At 41.0% G+C, this 17,202-nt stretch overlaps 2 long non-coding RNA genes across 2 annotated transcripts; both read right to left on the bottom strand.

Annotated features, from left to right (window-relative positions):
• Positions 1–11,115: 11,115 nt before the first annotated feature.
• LOC121700200 lies at positions 11,116–12,453 on the bottom strand. The gene is made up of 2 exons (XR_006027131.1): positions 11,762–12,453; positions 11,116–11,528 (listed from the first exon to the last, which is right to left on the bottom strand). It is a non-coding gene; the product is annotated as an uncharacterized LOC121700200 (long non-coding RNA).
• Positions 12,454–13,722: 1,269 nt separating this feature from the next.
• LOC121700201 lies at positions 13,723–14,812 on the bottom strand. Its single transcript, XR_006027132.1, has 3 exons — positions 14,248–14,812; positions 13,832–14,000; positions 13,723–13,754 (listed from the first exon to the last, which is right to left on the bottom strand). It is a non-coding gene; the product is annotated as an uncharacterized LOC121700201 (long non-coding RNA).
• Between the last annotated feature and the right edge of the window lie 2,390 nt (positions 14,813–17,202).

The following is a 17,202-nucleotide window of genomic DNA, read 5'->3' as shown; positions in this document are numbered from 1 at the left end:
TGCGTGACTGTCTTGCTGACATCAAGTCATGGATGGGTGCAAACTTCCTCAACCTTAACGAGAGCAAGACTGAGTTGATTGTCTTTGGCAAAACCTCTCCGGCCTTCTCCACCAATGCCCTGGGTCCCCTTGCCTCTAACATCAGGCCCTCTGTCAGAAATCTGGGCGTGATTTTTGACCGCAAATTCAAGTTCAAACAGCAGGTCAGTGCAGAAGTTAGGAAGAGCTTTTTCCACCTCAGAACCCTAGCGAAGACCAAAGCCTACCTGCCCCAGAGCGATCTTGAGAGAGTCATCCATGCCTTCATCACATCACAACTGGACTACTGTAATGCTCTCTATACTGGCATTGATCAATCCCAGCTCCACCGCCTGCAGTTGGTTCAGAACTCAGCCGCCCGACTCCTCACCTGCACTAAAAACGCGAACATACAGTATCCCCCCAGTTCTGGCTTCACTCCACTGGCTCCCCATCCGCTACCACATCAATTTCAAACTCCTCTTGTCTGTGTACAAATCTCTCCATGGTCTGGCCCCCTCCTACCTGTCTGATCTTCTCCACCACCATTCCCCTTCCAGAGCACTATGGTCAGCAGACCAACTGCGGCTGGAAGAACCCAGGGCCAGGCTGAAAACTAGGGGGGACAGAGCCTTTTCAGTGGCAGCCCCTAGACTCTGGAACAGCCTCCCCCTCCACATACGTTCAGCCTAGTCTCTGAATGTTTTTAAGTCCCATTTAAAGACCCACCTCTTTTCACTTGCCTTTGGTTAGTGTGGGATCATTTTTATATGTCTCTCATTGAATGTTTAGTATACCTTGCATACATGTAGTGAAATCTAATTACCACCCTCTTACTCTGACCCTTGTGTAATCTGAAACCCCTATGTTGAAATGTTTTGACCACCGAACTAGGGGTGACCCTCAGGATGAGGGGTGGTAAACATTTTCTTATCTCTGTTAAAATACCAGATGGTTAAGTGATTAATGGAGGGTGACAACTTGTGATTTTCCATGGGTGTGGGGTAAGGTATAAGAGTTGGCTTTACCCACAGATGTGTGGGCTTGTTACTTTGACATGTCATGTGGGTAACATGCTCCCGGCGTCGTGAATAAAGCTGCAGTCTCACACCAGTTGTCTTGGATTAATTTTGACCACATTAATGGTGACGAGGATGGGATTACCTATCTATGAGGCACAGTGAGGAGGACCAAAGGCGCAGGACCCCAACCATGTCGACTGGAGGGAGATCTCTTTGTGATCTTGGGAGAAGGCCGTCATTGGCAACAAACACTGCTTTGCGGTACCCAGCCTGGCCAGAGGGAATCCTCCTGTGTCTCGGATACGGTAACGACTGGATTTGGTGGTCACAGACAACTTGGTGGTGAGTCCCTGATTTTACACTTTTTAAGCTGGTAAAATAGGGAAGGCCTGTCCTACCCATGAGAGGGGTAGTGGTTGTGTACACAGTTTTCCTACCTGTGATGGAGGTAGAGGATTTTCCAACTTGGGATGGAGGTGGAGGGTTTTCCTGCCTAAGGCTGAGGCGGAAGAGTGCAATATTTCCTGCCAGTGATAGTGGTAGTGGCCTTACTGCCTATGCGTAGGTAGTAATTTTGGTTATGCGCATTGGTAAAATAGGCCTGAGAACATTGGGTATCTGATAAGATTGTCATCACATTTTGTTTGATTTTAGGCGTAAGGTAATTGGAAATAAAAACATCAAGGAGACACTGATATGGGGGACAGTAAGAGTAAAGCTATTAACTTTCCTAGAGGAGTAGAGATTCCAGGGTGTTTGAGGGACATGTAGAGAAAGTATGAATCTGAATGTATAGATGGGAAATTAGTAGGTATATGGAATAGGTGAACTGAAGGGTAACTTTATACATCTGGAGTGTTGAGCATAGAAAAGCAAAATGAATGTAGGGCTATAGTAGAGAAGGGAACAGTAGGAAAGATAGACCTGTGCAGAAGAGAGAGAGACAAAGGCTATACGGAGGACATCATGGACTATGTTATGAGCCAACTTGTTACTTGGAGTACAGCAGCTCTAAAGGAACTGATTAATACACTGAAAACTATGAAAGGCTTGAAGGAAGAACATGGATGTGGCTGTGGGGCTAACCAGGGGAGAAGGACACTTCACGTCACTGTCACAAGGAAAATCAGAAACAGTACGGAGATCACCCATCACAGCAGCGCTCTCAAACTCCTGTCTGGTCTCAGCATGACTAAGCTGAATAGGAAAGGGAGGTCTGAACAGGAGACCCTGTGGTGACACTTCTGGTTTACAACTTGAACTGTTTTCCTCAACTCACTCTGAATGCAACAACACAGCCTACTCAGCCAGCTCTCTCTTTCTGTTGATGGAGCAGATATTAGTATGAAAGAAAAGAAGGATAGTGTAAGTATATGACAAGGAAAAGTGCATGTTACAGGAGTATCAGATCAGTTCATATCAGAGAGAGTTCCTTACCCATGGGTATTTAAATATAAAGAACATGTACTGTAGTAAAACAGCATTCCTCCTCAGCAGTGTTTGCTCCACTAATTTACTCGACTGTGACTTAATGTGTAAATTATATCTTATAATTTCACACACACATACAGTAATGGGGCTGGTTTTAAGGGAGAATTAGCAAACACCAACTTGCTATACTATAACCTAGTATTAACATCTCCAGTCTCAGTCCAGGAAGATAAGGAAACTCCAGAGTGCTTGCATTTTGTGATGAAATCTTTTCATGAGACCCCGGATCCGGAATACTTAGAAAATGGTACCAAGTAGGACATACAGTTAAGACTGTTGAAAAAGCCGGTGTAATTACAAGTAAAGCTACTCTGCAGATGTAGTAGACCGGTCATCTGGTCTGACATTGTTTGCAAACTCAATATTCTCATCCCCAGGTTGATTTTTTAATTCAGTTGAGGTGTGGTAAATGCCAAAGATGAAACGCATGTCCAACACACCTCGGGTTATGCATTATCATCACAAAAGACATAATTTTTCCAAAAATGGTGTTTTTGTAAAAGTCACCCCTGTGCAGAGACAGATCTTTGAACAGCTTTCCTTCTCTGCAGGAGGAGGTTGTGACTCAAGTTTGACTCTGAATGCAACATGTTTCTCTGTAATTGATATAAAAATGCATAAGTTACAATTAGAGCGGATGCATATTTTATTTTTGATTTGCGTTCATTTTCAAAGGACCAGGTATTTACTTTGACACATTTGCCACAAAGATACAGAGTTTTAAACAAAACTCTGGTATCTTGCCTCTCAAAATTAATTCTGCTGTTATCAAGCCCTATTACAGTATGTCCTATGTTGTCCGTCGAGTGAGGTGTGCCAAATTGACACTGTGGCAAAATTAACATTCCTGGCCAGTGTGAGACTGAAAGTCTCCAAACAAAAGTTGCAACTCTGTCAGGAGAGGGATGAAGTACTTGGGTCGTCAAAGTCAAAGTCTGCTTTATTGTCAATTTCTTCACATGCGCCAGACATACAAAGATATCGAAATTACGTTTCTCACTATCCCACGGTGAAGACAAGACATATTTTACCAATTAAGTCCACAGACAAACATAACATTCAAGTAAACAAAAATAAGAAGGCACATACAATGAAGAAATAAGAGCAGCAAAATTGGGTTGAAATTGTGCATAGGCAGTCTATATCAGTGGTCCCCAAACTACGGCCCGCCACCTCATTTTAGGTGGCCCCCCAAATCATGTCCGTGGTATATAGCAACCGGCCCGCACGGGAGTACGACATCGTCAAACTATAACCTCCGCAATTTCCCCCATTCATTCTCTATGGCGAGTCTTAACAGTACACATGTAATACTCTTTTTGTCCACTGGTGGTTGTTTTGGCACTGTTTTGCGTTTGCCATCGAAAACGGAATGAAATGTAGGCCTACCTGCAAACATGTAAGAGGCCTATGCTGACTGTATCAGTGCTCAAAGTATTCTAAAAGTTTATCAATTAATTGTTAATAACTAACTTCTATTCAAGTCATATTTCTGGGACTTTCTGGGATAATTGTTTCTATTTTTTATTCACTCGTTCAAATGTTCATACAAATTCACAATTCACAAAGTTCTCATCAGGTGAGTGAAAGTTAGAATGATGGTCATTTCAGATGTTTTTGCCAGCACATAAAACTGTCATAGTTTGAGTTATTTGAATTATTTGTAGGATATACTTGTTCACAATATGAGCTGTGTATATGCAAAGACACAGAGTTCACACATTTTGAATAAAATATACTTTTGGGACTCCCTGCTAATACTTTTGGGAATGCTAAAGTCTTTTTATCAGTATTATTTCATTTGAGCCACATTTTACACTGATATGGCATGATGGCAACATAAACACAGCTAACAATGGTATTAAATTGCAGTATATTAAATGTAATGGAATATTCAACTAAGATAGACTGCTGTTGTTCACAGCACTAAGCTATTTATGGTTACTGATATACTTTGAGTCTCTGGCCCTCTCTTAGAGCCAGGCATAGTGAGCTGGCCCTCGGAAGAAAAAGTTTGGGGACCACTGGTCTATATAATAGTGCAAAGTCAGGCCAATAAATGGCTGAGGTAGTTCTGTTTGACCTAAGTAAGCAAGTGGCATAGTGGTGCAAGTTATGTAAGAGCAGCAGAAGTGTTGTGTTTTCAGGACAACAGGACAACAACAACAAGTTGCAAAGTGTGCAAGTGCAGGGGCGTCGCTAGCTAAAACATTCGGGGCTAGAGCACAGAAGTTAGAGTTCTTTTTGTCTGGGGGTTTCTCCCCCTAGAGATTTTGAAAATCGGGCTGACGAACATGCAATTTTAACCTACTTTGAGAATGAAAAGGAAGGCCAATTGTAATGACTCACGTCACGGCATTCTGAATATTTTGATGTTTAAAGACCGTGTAAGGAGAACGTCTCTTCTGCCAAAGTGCACCACACACAACACCCAAAATATGACATTAAAATAGCCTGTAGAATAAACATCGTCATGCACCTCTGTCAAGTGCACAGGTGAGCGTTCGTCTCGGGATAAACATTTGGACGTCATCCCCTTCAATTAATGGGCTATGGGTGCCTTGAAAGCAATGCATTTGGGTTGTGTAAGCTATCACGAACTTTTGCCCAAAGAAAAAGTTCCATTCTGTCAAAATCAAGCCCAAAATGCATTGCTTGGAAGCCCCCTCAAACGAGGTCAGGTTTACCATATTTACTGCGCATGTGATTCAATAGTAAATCACGATATATTGAAACTGAGCTGATGGAAATGTCCTCCTGGGTTGCGGGAGATGATGACACACTGTGAGTTTCCACTTCTTGTCCCTGCTCTGCCCTTTTTTTCTCTAAAGAAACTTCTAATATCCGTTTGTCCTTCTGTACACTTATTTCGCTAAGGCTAGTTAGTAGAAGCACGAAACAGCAATGCGTAATAGCGTAGAGGATAATTGAAATTGCAACATTTTGCAACAAATGATTCTAAACCTGCCCAGATCACGTCAGATTTTCTTGCGCTGCCGTTAATGCACACAATGGACACAAAACACAAAAGTCTCTTCTACGGGGCTATTTATTTAATTCACGATTAGAGTTTTTGTTGTTGACGGCCCATAGATCCGGGGCTATCCCCAGAGGATCCGGGGCTATAGCCCTGAATGCCCAGGTCTAACGACGCCACTGTGCAAGTGTACAAGTGGAGTAGTGCAAGGCAGCCATTGTGGGTCCAAAGTCCAGGATGTTATGTAGCTGAGGGTGGAGGGGGGAGAGAGTTTAGCATCCTAACAGCCTGGTGTATGAAGCTGTTGGTGAGTCTGGTGGTGCGGGAGCGCAGGCTTCTGTACCTCTTCCCAGAGGGCAGTAGATCAAACAAATTGTGAGCGGGGTGACTTGCATCACCCACAATTGTGGTCGCCTTGCGGGTGAGGTGGGTGGTGTAAATGTCCTTCAGGGAGGGGAGTGAAGCACCAATAATCCTTCCAGCTGTGTTCACTGCTGTTAGTTAGTATAATTTGTATTTTAGTATATTTAGCATATTCTTTATCTTCTACTGTCTTTATTACTTAGTTGCGTTTTTATATTATATACTTTAATTACTCTTTCTGCTGTTAAAGAATGTGTTTGTGTTGTCTGTATGCTGCTGAGACCTTGAATTTCCCCTGGGGAAAGTATCTATAAAGTATATCTATATATCTATAAAGTATCTATCTATCTATGCGCTGCAGGGCTTTCCTGTTGTATTCAGTGCAGCTTCCGCCCCACACAGTTACTTGGCTACTTGAGGCCTCTGGACAGAGGAAGTCCAGTAGCCAGTTGCAGAGGTAGGTACTGAGTTCCAGTTTGTCAAGTTTGCAGATGAGTTGTTGTGGTATTATGATGTTGAATGCAGAACTGAAGTCTATAAACAGCAATCTCACATATGAGTCTCTTTTTTCCAGGTGGGTGAGGGCTGGGTGGAGGGCAGAGCAGATTGCATCCTCTGTGGACCGTTTGGCTCGGTATGCAAACTGGAAGGGGTCCAGGGTGGGGGGGGTAAAGGATTTGATATGTGACATGACAAGCCGCTCAAAGCACTTCATGATGATGGGTGTCAGTGCCACGGGGCGGTAGTCATTGAAGCAGGATGGAGCAGTTTTCTTCGGCACAGGTATGATGGTGGCAGCTTTGAAACATGATGGGACGATGGCTTGCTTCAGGGAAGTGTTAAAGATGTCTGTGAAGACATAAGCTCCTCAGCGCAGTCCTTCAGCGCACGACCTGGGATGTTGTCTGGACCTGTTGCCTTACGGGTGTTGATAGCAGCAAGTGTCCTCTTCACGCTGTTGAGCAAAGAAGCGGTTCAGGTTGTTGAGCAGAGGGATGTTGCTCTCACAGCTCTGTGGCGCGGGCTTGTAGTCCGTGATGGCCTGAATGCCCTGCCATAGGCTTTGTGCGTTCCTGCTGTCTTTGAAGTGGGTGGTTATCTTGTGAGTGTATTCCTTTTTTGCTTCCTTGATGCCACGGGACAGGTTGGCTCTCGCTGTTCTCATGCCAGCTTCATCCCCAGCTCTGTAAAAATAGCGTTTTGCGAAAAAAATAGCGAAATGACATGCCCGCGTCACTTCCAGGCTAACGAGTTTTGACTAAAAACGGTAACATCGAACTTTCTCATAACACATCCGAATGACATGATTTGGATGTCAACTCAACGTATGTACTCCCAATCATCCGTAAATTGATCTAAAGTGCATTTTACTCTGGATAATTCCTTTAACTAGTTCAAAGTTTTTTTTATTTTTAGGTGAGAGGTGAGAATGAAAGACTAAACTTGTTTTTCAATGATAACTAAGACACAATCTAAGGAAATTGAATTAAACACAAACACAGCTTTCACTGACCAAAGTGCTCTACACAAGAAGCAAGAAGTTGCAGCATAACATAAAAGGTTCAAAGTGTAGGATGCATCACAACAACTTAGTAGCAACTACATTCATTGTGTTACTGTTAAAAACAAACTGCAAAATGCATTATATTTGGGAACCAACTCTTTCAACACCACATATAGCATTAAAACGTGCAATTTCATGAAGGCTTTGTGTCAGAAACACAACATTTGAAGTAGGCTACTTCTGTACTTGTAAGCACCATGGACACAACACTTAGATATTGAAGTGCAATATTACAACAAGACCTGGTAAGACCAGAAACATGACGCCTGTAAGGGTGCAATTACAAGAAGACCTTGTAAGATACAGCATGGCACAAGTGATTAATTGAATGCGGCCCATGTAAGACCTGGGCATGAAGAACAGTGCAGAGGCCCTTGTAAGACCAGGACATAGAGAATAGAAAATATTTTAAAATCATATTTACAAATATTATGAAAATCACACACAAAGGAATTTAAAAAGAACTCATTTTAAATTTTAAATCACAAAAATCATAAATCTTTTTTTTTTTTTTTTATGTATTTCTTTTTTAAAGGTTTGTTTTACATTTCGAAAAAAAACTGTCGGCGCCTCCATTGCTGCCTCTGCACACGTCACAGTACCATGCTGTGCAGCCTGCTGCTGCTGCCGGACGACGCGCTGGTTTGTCCGGGCCTGTTCTTTTCTGGCTTCCTTTGCCCTCTTCTTTGTGAGTAATGCAGCATGAGCGTCACTGGTTATCACGCTCACGGGCAGAGGCATCCTTCTTCCCCGCTCCCTGGACGGCCGGTCGAATTGTGGCGGCATGAGGATTTCGGCCAATGCTGCCGGGATGACACTGGTCCTTACCAGGGGGTTGGGGAAGCAGGGGCAGGTCGGGCACTGTCCGGTGGCGGTGGCCACAGCGGTTGTGTTGGGGGTAGCAGCACCTCCCTCCCTAGAGTAACCATCGTCTAGGAGGTGTCATCGCTGGATGCTGAGGTGGAGGGAGTGACGGCAGTCTACCAATGAAGTGTGGAGCTACTTTGAGCCTCATAAATGGTGTAAAACAGTGATTTATTTGCATCGCTAGCCCGATGCCCAAGGCACCTCCATTGAAAACCTGTTGGTAGCATCGGCTAACTAGTTTACGCAGTTAAAAGTAGCTAAGTCTACCTCCAGGCTTAACCGTCGTCCTACTGTGGTTGTTATAGTTACCAATCATAAGCATTGATATGGAACGGCGATTAAACTTTTTTTTTTTTACCAGATCGACTTCATAGGTGTCCCGTTATTCAGAATTAAAAGCCACCCCGCAAGCCAATCAGAAAAGAGTTTTTTTTCTCTCCGGGTGATAATTCTCGATAACAGACCGTTGCTAAGTATGCAAAGTGCTGTCAACAAAAATGGGCTTTGTGCTTCTAATTCACGTCTTTCATATTACTGCGCAAGGACTGGAACTTCATTCAAAAGTGAAAGCAGACGGTTGATCAGCTGTGTTCTAAAGAATTTTTGAAGTTTTCAAGTTCAGCGGGTGCTGTTGTGAACTATGTTTCTCACCAAAAGCCACAATGAAACGATAACAAATCGGCTATGTGGGCTAAAGATAGCCTGGCGAGCCAGACCCACATTAAAATGTAGGGTCTGGGCACTCACCGTTCGCAGTGCTCAGTCCGAGGGGCGGGATAATCAGTTGTCTTTCAAATTCCCTCTGCACGCAATAGGACGCAATAGGATATTTGTTTTCAAGTAGCAGGGAATTCAAGCCAAACCGTTGCAACTCTGCCATTAATCATTATGTTAAGCTCACCTAACGACTATACACGATTTCAATGTCCTGATTAAGTTTCAATTTCTGGAGCTCACAAGCCAACGGAGAGTTGCTAGACTAGCCCTGGGCGCTAGGGGCGCGTCTAGATTTCTAGGCTAAAGTTGGACTGCTTTTACCAATAGACTGTAAAAAATACTTTTTATCACACATCTGTTGTTACTGAACTTAGCCAGGCTGGTTCTATTTTCGTTTTCTCTACTGCCGCTGAAGTTACGCTAATGGCGGCCTTACATTGTACGATTTGGGTCTGTTTTCACAATTGGCAACAAAATTTCCAAAGTCAGACAGAAATCATGGGAGTTGTACTGGAATCGCAGCGTGCTCCTGTCAACTACATCGTTAAGTGTAAGGTGTCAATCTTAGCGGTTTTAAATCAGTCGGAGTCGGTCCTTTTCTAGTTTTGCCGTTACGACAATATCAAACATGTTTGATATTATCGCAAGTCTTTCTAGTCGTGGCTCATGCAAATAGTGATGTGAACTATAAAAACCAATAGTGACCTCTCTCCAACACCAAACAGGAAGGGGCAAAGTAGGCGACAACTGTAGCCTATATGATTATTTGTTATTCTTAGAATATTTGTAATTTCTTATACATATTTAGTCGGCTCTTCCACGTGACAGAACAACTCTATATCGGTTAAGGATGTCACACATGAAACAATGCTGCAGAAACACGAAAATACGATTTTGAGTTTAGTAGGCTATCATTTCAGTTCCTGTTTATCTATTGCACGATGGGTAATAATTTAAAGGAATCTAGTTGCAGTCTTGTAAATAGTGACCCTGCAAGATCCCTAGTCATTGCAAAATCATTGTCTACTAGTAGTCTACTACTTGTCTTTAGATGTGAGAGGGTCTGAGACTGTGGTCTTTCAAAAATCTTTTCCAAATCTTTCCAAAAGTCTGTCAGTGTAAGGAGGGCTTTAGATGTCGGACGAGGAATATGTTCCTGCAGAGGGAGCTCAGGCTAACCCTCCTCAACCAAAGGATTTGAACTCGCAGTTGCCTTTTCACATCGATCTTCCTCCGGAGAAGGACCAGAGCCATTTCTTTCCTGGATTCAGAGATTTGAGGTAGCGCTCGCCCCTGATGTTAAAAATGACTATGCCATTAAAACTGGATTAAAACTAGCTTGACGGCTGTTTTTAATAGACAGCCCTTCATAGCCACTTTTCAGACATATCTCAATACACGCTTGTGCAAACCTCTGCGAGACACTTTGGCAATGAGTAATGATGCACGTTACTTTTGCCACTTGTATCGTGGAGAGCCAATCACATCGGTTTATCTGATATAGGATGACAGTCGTAGTGTTATCCAATTGCGTCAAAGTCCGGAATCAGTCAGTAACCATTGGTCGTATAGTCTTATCCAATTGCGTGCAGTGAGATTTTCAAATACACGCTTGGTACCGCCCCTCAAGTTGGGCCATTACATTATTCGTGGCCAGACCCTTAATCTTTTTAGATGACCAGGGTCTGGAATCTCCAGGCTATCATAGCCTACCCTCGGTTACGGTCTCGTTCAGAAGCCTGATGCACGGTCTCTTCGTGACGACCTATGAAGCCAGCAACATTCACTTCTCTAACATTTAACTTAATAACTACCCAGATAATGTGTATTTGTAGCCTATGTGATGTAGGTTACTTCCCCATCGATAATGTGTGAATTGCCATGAACACTATCATCTACGATGTAGGCCTACTAGAATAAAGCTTGGTTAACTCGCCGAGAACCTATACCGTTTGATACCGTTCGACTCACCCTCGGTTACGGTGTTACCAGATATACGGTTTCTGAGATTCTGAGTTGCCATGGGTGGAGTTTAGTGTGAATATTTACATGTTGGTTGTCGTGCAGAGATGTTATAAGACCACTGTGTTTTAACATGGTTTTTGGATGTTGACATGGTTTATTTTAGAAAAAACATTTCCAACACAGCGGTGTAACCTAAACTAACTTAGGTCTTTTGACCATTTCACTAACTACTTCCACTTAGCAAATTTCAAATAATCTCTAGAAAATAAAGACAAAAAATACAAATATCATAAAACAGATACACTGATGAAACTCTGTACAAATTAAAAGTATCTATCAAGATATCTCTAAACTGAACTCATTTACTGTTCCCCCCAAATAGGCAACCACACAAAAAAATGCACACGTGAAAAAAATCTTTGATGCACTCGAGTTCCACTTCAAACGACCTCCACCTCCACTTCAAACGATCTCCACCTCAAACGACTTCCACAAACAACTTCCACCTCAAATGACTTTCACTTCAGCAAATTTTGAATAATCTCTAGAAAATAGACATAAAATACAACTGTCATAAAACATACACTCTGATAAAACTATTTATTACACGGTCCCTGTACAGCCAGGGCAAATTAAAAGTCCTTTAGTGTCTGGCCAGTTCGCACATTCACAATGGTACCAACCCTGGCAGCCGTCACATTGCATCTTTAAGACAAAACACATAGGATTCACATCAAAACTCAAAACGCTAAAAAGAATCTTATGTACATATCATACCCAAGTATCCACCGAGTCTTGTGTACAAGGATAACTGTCTCCACAAAGTAAACACAATTCACCAAGGTCTTCTGTGGAAACAAACATTTATGAATTCTGATCTCTAAGTCTTGTACTTTGATCTCTATTTGACCTTTGGTAAATTTGTCAGAAATACCGGATTTTTCCAGAAGATTGGCCACATCCCTCTGGGTGCAGGAGAACTCTAAATCTCCCCCTGTTACCACTACCTCTGCAATCTGAGCCATACACATTCAATTTAGCGATGCTCTTTACATACATGTTATGTGGCAGATGCTTTTATTAACAATTAACAAAACTTTTGAATATGTCAACACACTTACTGTACACACAAACACACCGCATGACAAATGGGTTTTTGTTTGCTTAGCTGGTGGTTCCTCAAAGTGAATTAAATGGTCGGTGTTGATTTTGGGAAAGACTGTACCCCTGCCATCCATTATGTCCACGCTCTTTCCATCCACCTTGACCACTGTGTACGGCCCTAGAAAACTAGGGTCCAACTGGCCACCCTTCCTCTGCTGGCTTCTGATATTCTGCCTCAGCACCTTGCCACCTACTTCCATGGCCATATGTGTGCCCTGCTGCTGCTCACTTTTTCTGACTCCATTCCTCACTTTTGCAGCATTGGCTTGCACACTTGCAAAAATGTCGTCCTGCCTCTGGATGGCATAAAATAGTGATTTTCAACCACTGTTCCGTGGCACACCAGTGTGCCGTGAGAGATCATCAGGTGTGCCGTGGGACTTAATTGGTCCAAAAACTTTGCTTGTTGCAAATAGCAGGCTAGGATATGCCATTGTTGAGCATCTGTGCCTGCAATGTAGTGACTTGCTAAATAAATCCTCTTTCATGTCCGTGGGTGACAGTAATAGCGCAATAATGACCTTGTTAATCAAGTGATGCACACGAGAACTGGTGGTGAAAAATAGATACTGGAAAGCTAGATAACGCATTGGGCTCCAGAACATACGCAAATAGTGATGCCATCATGGGGGCAACAATTAGTGGAGGCCAATGGAGAAACAGGTGTCTCTAATTGGAAATCAGACAGGTGTCTCTGAGACCCCGTTTACACGAGCATGTGTATTTTTATAAACGAAGACATTTCCCTTCGTTTGAGCCTTTCATTTAGACGCAAATGGAGAATTCGCCACGTAAAACGGTTATCCAAAAAAACTCCGGCCAAAGTGATTTTTTTTGAAAACTTCGTTTATGCGTTTGGTTGTAAACTGTGGTAAACGGAGTTTTGGGCAGCCACCGTCACAGTATGCGACAGAAGTACACCAAATGTGCGACCGATGTTTACATTTACATGTTCTCACGTGCGACTTTTCAGGGTTCTGATTGGTTAATAATGTGAGCTTGAGGCTATCGTTAGACTGCCACTGTGGTTTGGTGTGCTCATGACAGCATGTATGTACACGGGTTCGTGTAAACACATTTAAAAAAAAAAAAACGGTCTTGTGTAAATGCAGTTTTATTTGCAAACGTAGATGGCCAGATATTCGTTTAGGAAAATACCCTGCTTCGTGTAAACGTAGTCTGCTTGTCAGCTAGTGTTGTCCAGAGCGTGTAGGTGCTTGCCTCCAGCAATATGACGGCCGCGTTCATGTAGCCTATGCCACTTAATAGGCTAGAACTCGACGGACAATCCAGTATTTAGCTTTCTAATATGGGTGAAAAGACGTAGGGCCTAAACAGCAAATCAATAGGCTAAACATAAATAGGCCTCCTTGAAAAGAAAAAATGCAGACTCTGAACTGAACTGTAGACAAATGAGAGACTAAATTGTCATTATTTTTACTATATTAGGCCACAGTGTGTAATTCTGTTACATTTTTGGTTGGTGGTGTGCCGCAGGATATAAATAATAATAATATAAAAAATGTACCGTGGCTCAAAAAAGGTTGAAAAACACTGGCATAAAAAACAATTCTTCAGCCACCAGGTCCTCAATGGAGTCATCAACCTGTAAGGTTGCTTGTCAATTGTAATGATAGGAACTGTACATGTAACAACGTTTAGTAGCTCTTTATTTGAGCAAACCTCATAACTGTGTGCTATTCCACTGGGATACCTAGCTTCTCTCCCAAACATTAAATAATAAGGTGAGAAGCAGGTAGTTAACTGCTTCTTGGTCCTCAGTGCAAACATTGTTGATTCAAGATAATCTGCCCAGGTCTCCGGACTATTTTTGACAAGTGTGCTGAGGCATCTGCAGAAGAATAAAACACATGATTTATCTTTATCATGCTGCTCAGTCATTAGTATCTAAATAATTATTTATTTTGGTATGGTTTATCATGCTGCTCAGTCATTAGTATCTAAATAATTATTTATTTTGGTATGGTTTATCATGCTGCTCAGTCATTAGTATCTAAATAATTATTTAATTTGGTATGGTTTATCATGCCTGCTCCGTCATTAGTATCTAAATAATTATTTCATTTGGTATGGTTTACCTCTGGATGGGGTCATTGAGTTTTCCCACCAAACCATTGGTCTGGGGATGGTAGGGTGCACAAAGGCTGCGCTTTATGCCCAGGTATTTACATAAGCCCTCATTGATCTAAATATGTGGAGTCAACAGAATTAATTAGAAGTGTTAACAATAATTACATCTATCACTGATATTTCATACTGGCACTAACCTGGTTTAGCCTACAAACTCTCTTCTGTTGTCTGTCAAGATTATTTTTGGTGCTCCAAATCGATAAAAGAGTTTAACAATGCACATGGTTACTTCCTCTGCACTTTTGGATTTCAGAGGGAATGCTTCTGACCATTTCGTAAAATAGTCAACCATGACGCATATGTACTCATAGTCCCCCTCTTTTGATTTCTTAACCTTTCCAACCGTCGTCTTCTTTTTTAATTTTATTGGCGGTTGGCATCCAACATGGTGCATTACCGCCACCAACTGTTGGGTGGGTGTGGAGCATTAATGGGGATTAGACATCTAATAGACATATAATAATAATAATAATAATAATAATAATAATAATAAAAAACTGTTTGCTAAATCCTCTCAAATAATCTGGTTGATTTTAAGAAATCCATGAGGTGTTTCCAGGCTGATGGTCTTACAATTGAGAAATAAAGTAAACTTCTCCAATGCGATACTTGTATATCCTAGTCCATTGGTTCCCAAAGACTGGGACTTCACCTCGGCTCAGGGGTACATCTACATTTAATTTAAGGGCTTTTTTGGCCAGACAGTCCACAACCTCATTTCCATCTACTTCAGCATGTGAGGGAACCCAGATAAAACCTACAGATACACTCCTCTGATGGACCCTGTATAAAACATACAGATATACTCCTCTGATGGAGTCTGTATAGCCTTATAATATTTCATAAAGTATGTCAGGTCTATAAGTAGATTTGAAATTTAAAAATACTAATTAATGCTGCCATGGAGTCTGAACAAATAAGAAATTGACTAGATCTAGCATAGATAGATAGATAGATACTTTATTGATCCCCAAGGAAAAATCCTCTATCCATATGAGTGCTAACAGAATGGCTAAACAGGTGCTCTTTCCTTAACAGATTTCTCAAACTGTGGGATATATACAGATGCTTCCGTCCTTCCTGTATCTGGATCCTTTGAGCCATCTGTAAAAACCTGCACCATACCACTGTAGTTGTCACTTAGGTATACTGTATCATAATACCCATCCCACCATGTTCTCTACTGTTTTTGATATGTTGCCCATTTCAAAATCCATTTTGGGCATAGAAAATAACCAAGGGGGAGTAGCTGATAATGCCACTGTGCAGCTATGAGATATCGTTGTCAAATCTCTCAGCTTAATTTTTCCAACCAAGTCCATCCCCACAACTTCCCAGGGCTCAGACACCTGGTAAACAATTGTCAAATAATTCAAACATATTCAGTTCACTTACGGCTCCCACACACAGTTGCGTTCCATCAACGCATGCCAGTGGGTGTTCCTGACGGTAACTATGCAAATGACTTGAAGTAACCGTAATTTGATTGGCTGGTGCCAGGCTGATTTCCAGTCGGAGTCACATGCTCCTCCATTGGCCTCCAGTGATTGCTGCCCTCACCAAGATGGCGCTGCTATTTAGATAGATAGATAGATACTTTATTGATCTGCTATTTAGATAGATAGATAGATAGATACTTTATTGATCTGCTATTTAGATAGATAGATACTTTATTGATCTGCTATTTAGATAGATAGATAGATAGATACTTTATTGATCTGCTATTTAGATAGATAGATAGATACTTTATTGATCTGCTATTTAGATAGATAGATACTTTATTGATCTGCTATTTAGATAGATAGATAGATAGATAGATACTTTATTGATCTGCTATTTAGATAGATAGATAGATACTTTATTGATCTGCTATTTAGATAGATAGATAGATACTTTATTGATCTGCTATTTAGATAGATAGATAGATACTTTATTGATCTGCTATTTAGATAGATAGATAGATACTTTATTGATCTGCTATTTAGATAGATAGATAGATAGATAGATAGATACTTTATTGATCTGCTATTTAGATAGATAGATAGATACTTTATTGATCTGCTATTTAGATAGATAGATAGATAGATAGATAGATACTTTATTGATCTGCTATTTAGATAGATAGATAGATACTTTATTGATCTGCTATTTAGATAGATAGATAGATAGATACTTTATTGATCTGCTATTTAGATAGATAGATAGATACTTTATTGATCTGCTATTTAGATAGATAGATAGATACTTTATTGATCTGCTATTTAGATAGATAGATAGATAGATACTTTATTGATCTGCTATTTAGATAGATAGATAGATAGATAGATACTTTATTGATCTGCTATTTAGATAGATAGATAGATAGATACTTTATTGATCTGCTATTTAGATAGATAGATACTTTATTGATCTGCTATTTAGATAGATAGATAGATACTTTATTGATCTGCTATTTAGATAGATAGATAGATACTTTATTGATCTGCTATTTAGATAGATAGATAGATACTTTATTGATCTGCTATTTAGATAGATAGAGATACTTTATTGATCTGCTATTTAGATAGATAGATAGATACTTTATTGATCCCCAGGGGAAATCCAAGGTCTCAGCAGCATACAGACAACACAAACACATTCTTTAACAGCAGAAAGAGTAATTAAAGTATATAATATAAAAACACAACTAAGCAATAAGGACAGTAGAAGATAAAGAATATGCTAAATATACTAAAATACAAATTATACTACAGTAACTAACACTTAATCTAAATCAATTCTAAAAACAGTATCCACATAGTGGTGATTAATCAATCAGAGGCACTTGCAATGACTGAGACAGGGACTGAGCCTGTGATTCTCTGTGCATAGTAAGGTAAGGTAAGGTGCTCTGTGTGAATGAT

This window comes from Alosa sapidissima, chromosome 24, assembly GCF_018492685.1.
Source record: "Alosa sapidissima isolate fAloSap1 chromosome 24, fAloSap1.pri, whole genome shotgun sequence".
NCBI classification, from domain to species: domain Eukaryota; kingdom Metazoa; phylum Chordata; class Actinopteri; order Clupeiformes; family Clupeidae; genus Alosa; species Alosa sapidissima.
This window is presented reverse-complemented; position numbering and strand designations above follow the sequence as displayed.